The 16,690-nt window shown below is 35.7% G+C and overlaps 2 protein-coding genes across 5 annotated transcripts in view; one reads left to right on the top strand and one right to left on the bottom strand.

Moving 5' to 3' along the window:
* Positions 1 to 16,690, top strand: part of LOC138916614 (ubiquitin carboxyl-terminal hydrolase 25-like) — a 176,060-nt gene that overhangs the window by 116,286 nt on the left and 43,084 nt on the right. The window lies entirely within an intron of this gene.
* Positions 1 to 16,690, bottom strand: part of LOC138916920 (olfactory receptor 5D13-like) — a 36,923-nt gene that overhangs the window by 12,776 nt on the left and 7,457 nt on the right. The window lies entirely within an intron of this gene.

The raw sequence follows: 16,690 nt of genomic DNA, 5'->3' as shown, positions 1-16,690 counted from the left end.
ATGTGGATTTAAAAATATATATATATATTTCTTTTAAATTTAATGTCTGAGTGTGGAATAACTCTTAGTTTACTATATTGCATTTGATGTATCCTCCCTGATGGTAAGCTATAAATTTTTAGAACAACTTTATAAACCCATTCTGTGATGACTTAGAAAAAGAACGAAAGATTTAGTAGGCAGCCAAATGGTAATGTGTACTAACTCAGAAATCTTTACATGACAAACTCCGTGTGTAGAGACTTCATTTAAGTTCTTGGAACTTTACTTATCATTTTATGGCTAATTTACTAAAGTTTAAATTGAACAGAGGTTGAATGATCTGTCCCCCAAGAAGTTACATTAAACATATGTTTTGCTTTGCTTTTTTAAATTATTTAAGTTAATTTTTATTAAGTTAATGATACTTTACAATCTTGTGAAATTTCGGTTGTACGTTATTGTTTGTCAGTTGCATTGTAGCTGCACCCCTTAACCCTTTCTGCCCATCCCACACCCCAACTTTCCCCTGGTTGCCGTTAATCTGTTCTCTTTGTCTACATTTTTAAATTCCCCATGTGAGTTGAGTCATACAGAGATTGTCCTTCTCTATCTGGCTTATTTTCACTTAACATAATTCCCTCAAGGTCCATCCATGATGCTCAAATGGGACAATTTTATTCTTTTTTACAGCTGAGTAGTATTCCATTGTATATATATACCATATCCTCTTTATCCAACCATCAGTTGATGCATACTTAGGCTGCTTCCAAGTCTTGGTTATTGTAAATAATGCTGCAATGAACATTGGGATTCATGGGACTTTTGGAATTGCTGACTTCAAGCTCTTTGGATAGATACCCAGTAGTGGGATGGCTGGGTCATATGGTATTTCTATTTTTAATTTTTTGAAGAATCTCCATATTGTTTGCTTTCCCACCAGCAGCGTATGAGGGTTCCTTTTTCTCCACAACCTCTCCAACATTTGTTACTAGTTGTTTTGGTTATTTTTGTCATTCTAATGGGTGTAAGGTGATATGTTAGTGTAGTTTTGATTTGCATTTCCCTGACGATCAGTGATGATGAACATCTTTTCATGTGCCTATTGGCCATCTGTATATCTTCTTTGGAGAAATGTCTGTTCATGTCTCCTGCCCATATTTTGATCAGGTTGTTTGATTTTTTTGTTGTTGAGTGGTGTGAGCTCTTTATATATTATGGCTATTAACCATTTGTCGGATGTTTGACTTGCAAATATTTTGTTCCCAGTTAGTGGGTAGTTTTTTTGTTTCAATCCTGTTTTCATTTGCCTTGAAGAAGCTCTTTAGTCTGATGAAGTCCCATTTATTTATTCTTTCTATTGTTTCCCTTGTCTGAGAACACATGGTGTCCAAAAAGATTCTTTTAATACTGATGTCAAAGAGGGTACTGCCTACTTTGTCTTCTAGAAGCCTTATGGTTTCAGGTCTTACCTTTAGGTCTTTGACCCATTTAGAGTTTATTTTCATGAATGGTGAAAAAGAATGGTCAATTTTCATTCTTTTACATGTGGCTTTGCAGTTTCCCCAGAACCATTTGTTGAAAAGACTTTCTTTTCTCCGTTGTAGGCCCTCAGCTCCTTTGTTGAAGATTAGCTGTCCATAGATGTGTGTTTTTATTTCTGGGCTTTTAATTCTCTTCCATTGATCTGTGCACCTGTTTTTGTACTGGTACCATGCTGTTTTGATTACTGTAGCTTTGTAGTATATTTTGAAGTCAGGGATTGTGACGCTTCCAGCTTTATTTTTGTTCCTCAGGATTGCTTTAGCAATTCGGGGTCTTTTGTTGCCCCATAGGAATTTTAGGATTCTTTGTAAAGAATATCATTGGGATTCTAATTGGGATTGCATTGAATCTGTAGATTGCTTTAGGTGGAATGGGCATTTTAACTATATTTATTCTTCCAATCCATGTATATGGAATGCCTTTATATCTCTTTATGTCATCATCTACTTCTTTCAGAAAAGACTTGTAGTTTTCATGTATATGTCTTTCACTTCCTTAGTTAAATTCACCCCAAGGTATTTTATTCTTTTTGTTTCCATTTTGAATGGTATTGTGTTCTTGAGTTCTTTTTCTGTTAGTTCATTATTAGAGTATAGAATTGCTACTGATTTATGTAAATTGATTCTATACCCTGCAACTTCGCTGTAGTTGTTGATTGTTTCTAAAAGTTTTCCAATGGATTCTTTGGGGTTTTCTATATACAAGAACATGTCGCCTGGAAACTGAGAGTTTCACTTCTTGCCTCCCTATTTGGATTCCTTTTATGCCTTTTTATTGCATAATTGCTCTGGCCAAAACCTCCAGTACTATGTTAAATAAGAGTGAGAATAGAGGGCATCCTTGTCTTGCTCCTGTTTTCAGGGGTAAGGCGCTCAGTTTTTGCTGATTGAGTGTGATGTTGGCTGTGGATTTGTAATATATGGCCTTTATTATGTTGAGGTAGTTCCCTTCTATCCGCATTTTGTTCAGAGTTTTTATAATAAATGGCTGTTGGATCTTGTCAAATGCTTTCTCTACATCTATTGAGATGATCATGTGGTTTTTATTCCTCAGTTTGTTGATGTGGTGAATCACGTTAATTAGTTTGTGGATGTTGAACCATCCCTGTGTCCCTGGTATGAATCCCACTTGATCATGATGTAGGATCCTTTTGATGAATTGTTGAATTCGGGTTGCCCAAATTTTGTTGAGAATTTTTGCATCTATGTTCATCAGCGATATTGGCCTCTAGTTCTCCTTTTTCGTGTTTTCCTTGTCAGGCTTTGGTATCAGCGTGATGTTGGCCTCATAGAATGTGTTAGGAAGTGTTCCATCCTTTCTAATTTTTTGGAATAGCTGGAAAGGATAGGCATTAAATCCTCTCTGAAAGTTTGGTAGAATTCCCCAGGAAAGCCATCTGGTCCTGGGGTTTTATTCTTTGGGATGCTTTTGATTGCTGTTTCAATCTCTTTCCTTGTGATTGGTCTGTTCAAATTGTCTGCTTCTTCTTGAGTGAGCTTTGGGAGGTTGTAGGAGTCCAAGAATTTATCCATTTCCTCTAGGTTATCCATTTTGTTGGCATATAGTTCTTCATAGTATTCTCTTATAATCCATTGTATTTCTGGAGAGTCTTGTTATTTCTCCTCTTTCATTTCTGATTTTGTTTATTTGAGATTTCTCTCTTTTTTTCATTTTAAGACTGGCTGGGGCTTTGTCAATTTTATTTATCTTCTCAAAGAACCAGCTCTTTGTTTCATTGATCTTTTCTACTGCCTTTTTTTGTTTCAATAACATTTATTTATGCTCTGATTTTTATTATTTCTCTCCTTCTGCTGACTTTGGGCTTTGTTTGTTCTTCTTTGTCTAATTCAGTTAGGTGTAGTTTAAGATTTCTTTTTTGGGATTTTTCTTGTTTGTTAACATATGCCTATATTGCAATGAATTTCCCTCTCAATACAGCTTTTGCTGTATCCCATATGGGTTGGTATGGCATGTTATCATTTTAATTTTTCTCAAGATATATTTTGAATTCTTCTTTAATTTGATCAATGATACATTGCTTGCTCAATAGCATATTGTTTAGTCTCCACGTCTTTGTGCCTTTCTCAGCTTTTTTCTCGTAATTAATTTCTAGCTTTATAACACTATGATTAGAGAAGATGCTTGTTATTATTTCAATTTTTTTTAAATTTGTAGAGACTTGCCTTGCTTCCCAACATATAGTCTATCCTTGAGAATGTTCCATGAATGCTTGAGAAGAATGTGTATTCTGCTGTTTTGGTATGGAGTGTTCTATATATGTCTATTAAGTCCAACTGTTTTAGCTTTTCATTTACTTCCACTGTTTCCTTGTTTATTTTCTGTCTGGATGATCTGTCCAATGATAGGAGTGGGGTGTTGAGGCTGCCTACTATTATTGTATTATCTTTGATATCTTCTTTTAGTTTTTTTAATAGTTGCTGTATGAACTTTGGTGCTCCTCTGTTGGGTGCATAGATATTTATAAGTGTTATTGCTTCTTGATGAAGTGTCACTTTGATCATTATATATTGCCCCTCTATGTCTCTCTTTACCTGCCTTATCTTGAAATCTGTTTTGTGTGATATAAGCATTGCAACACCTACTTTCTTTTGTTTGCTATTAGCTTGGAGTATTGTCTTCCACCCCTTCACTCTAGCCTGTGTTTGTCCCTGGAGCTGAGGTGTGTTTACAGGAGGCAACAAATTTTTGGATCTTGCTCTTTAATCCATCTTGCCAATCTGTGTCTTTTTATTGGAGAGTCTAATCCATTTACATGGAGGGTGATTATTGATGCATGAGGGCTTAATCCTGTCATTCTGTCACTTGTTTTCCGGTTTTCCTGTGTTACCTTTGTTTCTCATCCTGTGTGTTTTAGTCTACCCATTGATTTCTGCAATTTCTTATGCTGGGTTTCTTAGCTTTTTCCTTATTTATGTTTTGTGGCTCTGTTCTGTTTTTTAGTTTAGTGGCTACCCTGAAGTTTCTATTCAGATTCTCATGCATAACATAGTCCATTTTCTGGTGGCCTCTTACTTCCTTAGCCTAAACTGATTCAGTCCATTTCCTCCTCCCTTCCTAAGTTATTATTTTCATCTCTTGTGTTGTGAGTTTGTGTTTAGATTGATAAGACTGTCTTTGTTTTTGGTGATTTCCTTCCCTTTATCCTAATGCTATAGTTGAATATTTGCTATCCTATCCTGATTCTATATATTTGGCTCCCTACTGTGAGTTTTGTGAATCCTTTCTCCCTTTTTTTCTTTTTTCTAATATGAGGGCCTTCTTGAGGATTTCATTTGGGGGAGTCTCGTGGCTATGATGTCCCTTAAGTTTTGTTTGTCTGGAAAAGATGTAGTTACTCCCTCATATCTGAAGGCTATTTTTGATGGATAGAGTATTCTTGGCTGAAGATTTCTATCGTTTAAAGTTTTGAATGTGTTATTCCAGTCTCTCCTAGCTTGTAAAGTTTCTGTAGAGAAATCTGCTGAAAGTCTGATAGGGGTTCCTTTGTAGGTTATCTTCTTCTGCCTTGCTACCCTGAGTATTCTTTCTTTGTCCTTCGCTTTTGCCATTTTTACTACTATATGCCTTGCAGTAGGTCTTTTTACACTGACAAATCTAGGAGCTCTGAAAGCTTCCTCCACACACATTTCTCGTTCAATCTGTAGATTTGGGAATTTCTCTGCTATTATTTCGTTGAGCACACTTTCTGCTCCATTTTCCTTTTCCACGCCCTCAGAAATTCTGATGATTCTTAATTTGCCTTTCTCATTGAGTTGGCTATTTCTTAGAGATTTTCTTCAGTTTTCTTTATTCTTAGTTCTATTTCTTCCACTGTCTGGAGCCATTCAACCTGACTATCTTCAATTATGCTAATTTGCTCCTCTATGGTGTCTACATGGGCATTCAGGGAATCTGTATTCTGTTTTATCTGATCCATTGTATTTTCACCTCTAGTATTTCTGATTGATTCTTTATAGTTTCAATCTCTTTTGTGAAGTAACTCTAGAACTTGTTGACTTGTTTCTCTATATTTCCCTTTACCTCATTCAGTTTATTAATGATAGCTATTCTGAATTCATTTTCTCTTAGTTTACCTCTTTCCAAGTCTACTGGACATAATTCTGTGTTTTTATTGTTTTCCTTCTTGTCTGGAGCTTTTATAAATTGCTGGATGTTAGAGGAACAGTTTTTATGCATAATGCTATTATTTGGTTGCAGTTACAGCCTGTTGCCACTAGAAGGGGGTCGAGAGCTATGTGTTCTGACATCTTCTCCTTCAGCCAAGACGGCAGTGCACAGTGTAGGTTGGGGGAGGAGGGGCACTTTCTCTTGCACACTACCAGGATTCCAATCAGCTCTTGCTCTCTGGTTTCCTGGGGCCTTAGTTTGATGGATTCCCCTCAGGTGAAAGCTTTCCTCCATTAGAGGCTTTCTGTCTGGGCTGCACAGACCTGTGGGAGTCCTGGACAATCTGCCAGACACACGGCCCCTCCCCCACTCGTTCCCTCACGGAGCCTACTGCAGCAGCCATCCCAGTCTCTAGGGGTTGGAGTGAAGATCTCTCTTATTCCATCCCAGCTCCTCCAAGGGGAGCTCCAGCCTTTCTGCCCTCTGTCATTTGGCTGCTATGGGTCTCTGTCGATTTCTGTGATATTAGGATTTTTTGTTAGAATGTGGTTGTTCCTTTTGGTTGTATTTTGGAGGGGAGAGAGTCCCTGGCGAGCTCACTCTGCCATGATGCTGACGGCACACCCTTTTGCTTTGCTTTTTGAAAAAAAGGAACTTGAAGTAGGAAAACGTGACACCACTTGGACAATTTTCCACAACACTCTTGAAAATGAAGAAGTAAATGTTACCATCTTATATTAATGCCATTATAATTTGGTATTAATTAACCTCCTGACAATTTCCTTCATGTATTTTTTCCTGAGGCAGTAGATCAGTGGATTCAGCATGATGGTGAATGCCATGTAAAAGACAGAAGGCACCTTGACCATGAGCTGTGAACTTTTGGAATTAGGAACATAGTAGAGAATAGGATGTTCCCATGGAAAAAAGTAATAGCAGTCAGGTAGGAGGCACATGTGGAGAAGGCTTTGTGGTGCCCCTAAGTTGAAGACATCTTCCTGACAGAGATAAAAATTAAAACTTAGGAAGAAAGAATGATCATCAGGCTGCTTATTTCGTTAAATATGTTAGAGACTAAATAATCTTTTGACTAATGTAAGGGTCAGAGTAAGACTCAGAGGTAAAGGCAGCATACTCACAAAGTTATTTATGGTATTAGTTGCTATGAATGATAATTCTGATAGAAAGTTGGTAAGGATCAGGGAAAAGACTGTACCTCAAGAATATGATGCAGCCACCAACAAAAAAGAAAGTTCCTGGGACATTACAACTGTGTAGAGAAGAGGGTTACAAACTGCCACAAATCGGTCATATGCCATCACTGCCAACACGAATGTTTCTGTTACCACAATATGCATGCAAAGAAGAACTGCATGATGCATCCTGTGAAGGAGATGGTTCTGTCTTCCACAACCAAGTTTTCTAGTAGTTTGGGTGTAACCATGGTAGAGTAACAGAAATCAACAAAGGATAAGTGGCTGAGAAAAAGCTACGTGGGGTTGTGGAGTTTGGGATTGGTCTTGATAACCATGATCATGCCCAGGTTCCCCAGCACAGTGACTTTGGATGGTTAAGAATAACAGGAACAGGGCACATGGAGTTCTGGATATTCTAAAGAAACTGAGAGAATGAAAGTGACTTTTTCACTGTAGTTTTCTGGGTTCCTTGGACAAAATAGGAAAGTTGATTCACAGAAATGAGAAACAAAATTTGGATATGGCAGGGTAAAATGAGGAAATGTTGAGAGACTTAGTGATTATCTGTAAATAAGGTTCTTGAAAATACTTAGATTTAACTGTTACATTATTTCAAAAGCTAGAATTTAGTAATATCACAATTATAGAGTAGTTATTAAATCTGTGCAAATGCAATAATAAAAGAATGAAGCTGAGAGAGGAAGAACAAGAATAGAGTTGGCCTTGTTATATTTCAAGTGATTGGACTCGTGTCTTCATGAGAAGACTGGTCTAGTTTTTGCATGAATCTGAGTTTAGTTAAAATTCTTCTCTTGGGAGAAATACATATCATAAGTTTCTGCAATTTTTTTCCCTCCCTAACTCGTTTAACTATGAGAACTGAGAATTCAAAAAATAAGTAATGTCCCAGCAAAATAGTCATTACAACTTTTTCTACTATTGTAGCTATAAGTATTTCTGTGTTTCCCCTTCCAGTAACCTCCCAATACTCAGTCATACATTTCTCCCCCTATGTTTTAAATATTTTCTGTGGAAGAATAAAGCACTTGATCAACCACATTTACCTAGTTATTGAAAATTGTAAAAATCTGTTATCTTTTCTTGGTGTATTGTAATATCAGGTGTTTAGAGAGATTTGTGGTAGAAATAAGCTTAATTATAATATGTCCAGACTATTTTTATTACCTTGGAGGCTTTTTCTATACTATCATCACTCGAAGGTCATTGCAGTGTATGTCACCACCTCCAAAGATGGCCGCTGCTTCTGAGTTATAATATTTTGTTTTTATTTGGTTAGGGATTTTCTTTCACTGAATTGGTTTCAATAGACATAAAGGTAATCCTTTCAATGCCCTGTTTTCTTAGTTACTTGACCTTCCAATAATTTTACCTCCACTTGTCTCATTTACCATGGTCATACTTTTAACTATCCTTTATCAATAATTATAAAACATCAAAAATGCCAATTTTATCCACATCTGTAACATGATACCTATTGTACTTATTTTTTATCATTTAATATTTTAACATTGTGTGTTCCACAGTAAAATAAAGTTCATGAAAGAAAAGATGGGACACTAGAACAGAGTAAGTACGCTGTAACATTTATGAAATAAATGAATATATGAGTACGTCAATGAGTGAACTCTAGGCATATAACATACATGTATTGTAGCAAAAGTTCATAATAGTACTAAGGAAGTTAAACTTTCCTGTAATATCAGCATCACACTGTAAACTCACAATGCACTGAGATACATCTTGAGTCCTGCAAAGACTCAAGGAATCAGATACTACTTCTAGGTGGCTGAACTAACAGGCTATCATGGAAGTTAGATTTACACAGATGTTTGCCTCCTCCAAATGTTATTTGAACACATTATTTTCCTTTAAAGCTAAATAAAATAAGAATTGAATTAACTCACAAGTATACCAAATAATTTGACTTATTCATTTAGTAATGCATCTTTACTAAGATTAATGGTATCCAGGAATGTTCTGGATGAGAATTCAATTTTATTTAATAGAATAACAAACATGAAAAAACTAGTAACAGAAGTCGACAGTATATTACAATGAATGTTTCAGGGAAATGAATTTTCCTCTAATCTATCCCAAATAAACTCAGAGATCTCAGAGTGAAAAGGAGACCAGAAAGCTGAATCTTAACATCAAACTGTGTCACACATGTATGCCACCAGGACCTTAGGGATGTTAACCCTGGAGAACCTCACTGAAATCTTGCCTTGGAGACCAGAGATAGAGCAATTAGATGAGGTAGTGAACAATGTCATATTTTCTTTGCATATAATTACTTCTAAATCTCAGGGAATAATTTCATTATGAACTTTAATCCATTGATCTATTAAAAATGTTGAACTAGAAAAAAATATTTTGTCTTTAAACACCAATAAAGTACATAAATGCACAGAAGAAGAATCAGCTATTGAGCAACAGTCCAGGGACAACTATTCTTAATCATTTTTGCATTTCTGGTTTTCTCTCTATATATCGATATATATTTATCAGTGTGTATCTGGATGTAAAACATATTCTAAGTATCATATTATAGATAAATTATGTATTATCATTTCTTTAACTTTGTGTTATAAGCTTCATTTTCTATAAAAACCATTAATTTTCTTAAGATAATACAATTTGCATTACTCTTCCAAATATGATAAAAATGCTATTCAATTCTTATATTAACTGTTAGAATTTTTAAAAAGTGGATATTTTATTTTTCAGTTTATAAAATGCATTTATAGGAAGGATAATGCATTATTTAAGAAGCTGCCACATCTTAAGATTTAAACATCTCAATCTCAGTGACTTGATTTAATAGAACATATGTCAGCAAACTTTTTCTGTAAAGAGCCACATAGTAAGTGTCTTAGGCTTTATGGGTCATATAGTCTGAATCCCAACTATTCAGTTCTACATGTTGTAGCACAGATGCAGCCATAGGAATACATAAATCAATAGGCTTGTTCCAATAAAATACATATTTTATATTTATATTTTGTATATTTTATTTATAAAAAGGCAGTGGGCCAGATTTGGTTTGTGAGCCATAGTTTCTCATCCCATGCAATAGAAATTTATTTCTTGATTGTGCAAGGTCCAAAATTACTTCCAGATTAGTGGGAAGATGTCCTCTGAGTAGTGATACATGGACCTGGCCTCTTTCCAAATTGTGATTTATAGTAATGTGATTATTTTAAGGTAATTATACTATAGTGTAAAAAGTAATAATTTGTTTAAAAATATACTGCACTTTTTGCATGGGCCTTATGCACAAAGGGTCTTTGTTTTACTAACTTTTTTTTTTACTTTAAACTTTTGTCAGGTATATTAAGGTTGCTCTTCAGACAATTGAATAACATCCAAGATTTTTTCTGATTGGCAGAATCACAATAAGGTTTTGAACTTTGGGCTGAACTATAAATTAAGATGGGATTGTAGGGACAAGAAAGAAAAACAAAAGACTTTTTAAGCAGAAGATAGTCTGCGCCATTGTAGAAATTTGGATGTTTATGTTCCTATCAATTAGAAGTAGAGTTTATGCAGGTAGTAGTATGAGATAAGCCTGGAAGATCAAGGAGCCAAATTGTGTACAAAATGTAGTTGGGATCAGTGTATGTTGTTGAACACTGTAATAGGGCTTTTGGCAACAGGACAAGGATGGAATAATGAAGAGTTTGTGGGTATAGAAAGCCATAGGTATTGTGAAAGAAATTGATTCAGTTTTAATATTATAATCAAGGAAGTCAATTTGACTGCATAAATAGATTATGTAAACAGAAAGAGGTAAGTCCCACTTTCATTTATTTTGGAAGGGAACATTATGTTTTGGATAGCATCTCGTTGTGTAAGCCAGTGGTTCCCAATAACTATTAATAGTTGTATAGGTACCCTGCAATATCAAGTAATTAACAGCAAGAAGTATATATGTAACTAGAGCATCTAATTAGTCACTCAAGGTCCTGAAGATATCTGGAATACATAACAACAACAAAGGAGACTCTGACCAATGTCTTCAAATATTTCAAAGCTAAAATGTGAAAGAATGGCTGGTCTTGTTTTCTGTGTCTTCTTGAGAGAATTAATTCCACTAGATTAAAATCCAAAGGAAAACCAATTTCAGAATTAAAAACAAAACTTTCTCTCCATAGTGTCCAAAAATAGAATAGTATGAATGACTTTTAGCATCCCTGTGTTGCTCAATTTCACTTATAGGATATAAGAAGTGGCTATAAAGATAAAAACTTTGATGTAAGTAAAAGGAAAGAGGTGGCTCTTGAGGAGGAATGTAGACAAAACACTAAAACTCCACGATGTCTCTCTGCATTTCCCATATTCTGCGACTAATCCTTATATTAGTAGAGAGCTCTGAGATCACTTCATTTTTCATGTTCTCAAAATACCCCTTGTTTTTAAATTATTTCTATCTTTCTCAAATCTGAGAAGTTATACCTATCTAACAGATTGGTTTAACTACCCTCTCAATGAAATCTATTATAGTGATTAAGTAGCATACTCTAACCTTCCTAACTAATAAGCATTTGGTTCAATGTAAGATTTATTAATTCTTGCCTGTAACTGAGAAGACCGTTCATGCAAGCATATATAAGTACATAAGGATACCATACAATAAGAAGTGAGAAATTCAATTCTAAATAGCCTCCCAAATCCAGTATGATACATACATATATAGCTGGAGAAAGAGATATATAGTTATAGATATAGATATAGACATGGGTATAGATGTAGATAGATATATAGATATATATATACCTCTGAGAATGCAGAGTATAAAGTATATGCCCGTGAGTAGTGCTCTGTGTCTGGGATAACTCATAATTAAGGTGATTATAGGCAACTGTCTTCATATTTCTTTGATGTAAGCTGAGTCTCAAATCTGGCGCATATTTCAGAAAATATTAAAGAGTTAATGTAAACCTGATAATAAATCTCTTACATCTCATTTTAGTATTATTTCTTATTACATAAGAGGCAATTTTTTTCAAGTTTATTCTAATTTGACATAACGCAAAATACATATTGGTTTTACCTACCCCCAACACTTCCAATTAAGCTCTCATCTATTTGTGGTCTCACTCTCAACCAAATTGTATAGGAATTGGTAGAATTTTTTTCATAAGTTTCAGTAGTACAAAACCCTTTGGAAAATGGTAGCAGAGCATGAAGTTGTCTTTCCCTTACAAGTGATACAAATAGGGTAACCACTAGATGGCAGACTGACATCATATTTTAAATCAAGACAGTAGAATTTCAGTCTTAATTGCTTTGCAGACAGTAACAGAGAAAGAAATAGAAAATAAGATGTTCATAGTCTGAATATACATTGAAGATCATTTATTCCTCCCCCATTCCCTCCAGGGATAACGTAATACATCTGCAAAGGTGATAAATTATTGACCCAGTTCAAGCTTCAACTCAACTTTTATTTTTATCTTGTTTTCCCATTTATTAGTGTTAAACTGAGAGTATTGTGTTGGCCCTTGGTAACTTACATGATCACACAGTTTGAGTAATAAAGAGCATTAACAGTTCATTTCAATACGTTTATAATAAGTAAATACACAAATAAAAAGGGGAATAATAATATATACAGATATTAGTATAAAGATGAACATCCTTACAAAAATACAAACCTTCCTAAAAGCAGAGCAAGAAGACAAACTAAGTGGTGAAAAGTCATTTATCTAGTTATATATAGACATGTGAGTATCACATATTCACATGCATATGCACACATGTATGCTTTAAAATATCATATACATGATCAAATATTGCAGAACCAAAACAGAACATATTGATTATATTAGCAGATTTAATGACAAAGCTAAATTCAACACGGTTCTATATACATGAGGAATTCATAAGCAAAGAGATTCAGTCAAGTCAAAGTTAAAGAATAAGTTAGTGATTCCTAAATTAATTTCATTGTCACAGAAAATATTCTGAATGATTTGAATCCTTTGACCTTTGCTGTGATTTGCTTTATGATTCAGCAAATGATCAATTGTGGTAAATTTTTTATGTGTACTAAAAAACATGTACATGCTGTTTTTGTTGCTAATTTTCTGTAAAAGTTAATTAGGTCAAATACGTCAATCATGTCATTCAGGACTTCTATGTCCTTAGACATTACAATACTTGCTTATTAATCAATTGGAGAAGTATGTCAAAGTCTTACATGGTGATAAAGAACTTATCTATTGTTTCTTATAGCTCTGGAGTTTTCCTTTACCTACTTTGAATGTCTATTATCAAGTGTAAGGATATTTGAATTGTAATCTCTTCTTAGTAGCATTCTATATCATTATGAAATAATCATCTTTATATTTAGTAATTTTATTTTACTTAAAATATACTGTCATATTATTATAGCTGAATGAACTTGCTTTAAAGATATTTAGATTTGTACCTAGTTTTGTAATATTTAAAATAGATGAGCACATGCATAACTTACTACGCCGAAATTTACCCAGGTCTATACCTCACAGAAATATTTATGTTCACCAAACAATATAGCAAAATTCTTCATAATGCCAGTATTTGTAATACCTGAGAAGTAAAAAACAGAAACAAAAAAATTTAAAAAGCTATCAACATGCACAGATGTTACCTCAGAGTTAACCTTCCTGAAAAATAAATCAAAGTTTGAGGACTCACACTTAAGTTCAAAACTTAGTATAAAGCTAGAGTAATCAGATCTCATCAAGATGTCAGCATAAGCAGACTGTGAACTCATTTCCTCCCATGGGCATAACCAGGTTACAACTATTTTTGGAAAAATTACCCTGGATAGAAAACTGAAAAGCTGGATAAAAAGATTCCCCACAAGTGACAGTCTTGACTAAGGTGGGAGAGGCAGAATTTCCTGCTGGAGAGAAATAAAGCCATCTTTGGGAGCAGCGTTGTTTCTCAGCTATCCAGTTGGGAGCCACCCTAAGGTCTACAGTCCTGCCTGGAGGAGTGAATTCCAGACCGGGATTTGATACTGCTATAAGCATCCTTCAGACTCAGCACAACTGAGATGACAGCCTTACCATCTGCTGTCACTGGCTATTAATTGCAGTGTGGTTACTCGCAGAAAAGCTATTTGATGAAAGCCAAAATAAGCCAAGTCTTAAAGGGGCCATGCACAAACTCACCCATCTTGGCAACCTAAAATCACCAGAGAGAGGGCTGACAGTCCTTTGGTGAAAATAGAATCACCTGGTGGGCTGTGTGGGCATCTTGGTGAGAGGAGGAACCTCTCTGGAGACTGAGACATTGGTGGGGGTCATTGTTCTGACCTGGTCCAGCTGTGCTCACACAGACACCAGTGGATGCCGTTGAGGTTCTTCCCCTGGCATGTTAGCCCAGGGGTCTGCCAAACCCACTAGAGATCAGATTTAATCCAGTTTAGCCAGGGCAGTCAGCCGGCCCTAGGGACAGGCCCTGCCCAAAAGTAAGCCCTTTGGTTACTTGTCAGCCTGCATTGATGGGGTTCCTTGATCCTCTACAGGCAGGCAATGTGTCTGCTTCTGTGGGGCAGGGCCTGTATGACGACCAGGTAAACTGTGGGGGGCATTGGTGGAGAGGTAGTGGCCTCTGCAGCGGGGCACCAGAGTACACTCCAGAGTATTGGAAAGTGTGCACAGACCAGGACAGTATTGATGGTGTGTGAAGTCCTATGATGGGTGAGGCTTATCAGTGGCCGAAGACCTGTGCTTCACAAATAGCCATAAAAAGGATCAGCCCCACCATCTAAAGCCTGAACAAATTAAGTGCTCCTATGCCTAGGACCAGCCCTACTCAACTGCACTCCTAAGAGATCTGAAAACAGCCTAATAGGCCTGAGGCCTATAGCAAGTGTAAACCCCTGAGCCAACCAACCAGCTACACTGGGTACCTACCCAATTAGTAGGAAAACTGCAGCAGGAGTGTGTTTTTAGACCTTGTAGCCAACAGTACTGAGGCTCCCCAAACTAGATTTACAAACAGCTGGCCATGGAAGGAAAGACTAGACTCCCTGGGTATCTGCCTTAAAGGCAATGTTGCCACAGCAGAAGGACACAAGTAGCCCACAAAGGGGTCACTCCTGGGTCTTTTGGACTGGTGATGAGAGGTAATGCATCTGTTACATAAGGCCACTTCTCGAAGATCAGGAGACATAGCCAACTCACCTAATACGTAGAAATAAGCACAGAGATAGAGGCATAATGAAGAGACAAAGGAATACATTCCAAACAAGGGAACAGGGCAAAATCCCAGAAAAAGGACTAAATGAAACAGAAATTAGCAATCTACCTGACAAAGAGTTCAAACAAAATCTCATAAGGGTGCTCACAGATATTGGGAGAAGACTGGATGAACACAGTGAACTCACCAACAAAGAACTGGAAAATATAAAAAAATAAACAATCAGAAATGAAGAATACAATACTGGAAATGAAAAAGTCACTAGATGGACTCAATAGCAGAGTAGAGGATACAGAATAAAGGATTAATGAGCTAGGTGAAAGACTAGAGGAAATCATCCAAGCTGAAGAGAGAAAAAAAAAAAAAGAATTAGACAGAATGAGAAAAGTCTAAAAGAATTCTGGGACAATAGCAAGTGCACTAACATTTGTATAATAGGTTTCCTGGAAGGAGAAGAGAGACAAAGGGGCAGAAAATTTATGTGAAGAAATAATAGATAAAAATTTTCCTAACCTATGGAAAGAAACAGACATCAAAGCACAGGAAGCACAGAGAGCTCCAAACAAGATAAGCCCAAAGAGGCCCACAGCAAGACACATTATAATTAAAATTTCCAAAATTAAATGTAAAGAATCCTAAAAGCAGCAAGAGAAAAGCAGCAAGTGGCATACAAAGGAAAGTCCATAAGACTATCGGCTGATTTCTCAGCTGAGACCCTAGAGGCAAGAAGAGAATGGCATTATGTAATTAAAGGCTAAAAGGAAAAAAATATACAGCCGAGAATACTCTATCCATCAAGGTTGTCATTCAGAGTTGAAGGAGAGATAAGGAGCTTCCAAGACAAGCAAAAATTACAGGAATTTATCACGAAGAAACAGGTTCTACAAGGAATGCTGAAGGGACTTATTTAAGCAGGAAAGTGATGACCACAAATAGTGATAAAATATTATCCAAAAAACCCTAAAAAAACTGACAATAAAATCATTGGTAAAGGTAAAAATATAGTAAAGGTAGCAGATCAACCACCTGTGAAGATTAGATGAAGGTTAAAATACAAAAGTACTAAAATTACTTATTTCAAGGAGAAGAGGGTAATGGATAGACACACACAAAAGAAAAGATTAGATATTATTTCAAAAACATAAAATGTGGGAGGAAGGGAGTGAATAGTAGAGCTTTTAGAAAGAGATCAAGCAAAAGAGTCTATCAACATGATATAGACTGATATACACAGAATATTATATAGGATCTTCATGATAATCACAAATCAGGAAACTGTAATAAGTAACAAATAAGTAAGACAAAAGAAATCAAACATATTATTAAAGAAAGCCATCAAACCACAAGGGAAGAGAGCAAGAAAACAAGAAAGGAACAGAGAAGAACTACAGAACACAGAGAAAAAAACAAAGTAACAAAATGGCAATAAATACATATTTATCAATAGCTACATTAAATGTCAATGAACTAAATGCTCCAATTAAAAGGCATAAGATGGCTGATTGGATAAAAAAACAAGACCCATTTATATGCTGCCTATAAGAGACACACTTCAGACCTAAAGACACTCGCAAACTGAAAGTGGAAGGATGGAAAAGGATATTCTATACAAATGGCAAAGAAAG

The sequence above is a fragment of the Equus caballus genome, chromosome 12 (genome assembly GCF_041296265.1).
Source record: "Equus caballus isolate H_3958 breed thoroughbred chromosome 12, TB-T2T, whole genome shotgun sequence".
NCBI classification, from domain to species: Eukaryota; Metazoa; Chordata; class Mammalia; order Perissodactyla; family Equidae; genus Equus; species Equus caballus.
The sequence above is the reverse complement of the archived record's forward strand: the minus strand, read 5'-3'. Positions and strand labels throughout refer to the sequence as shown.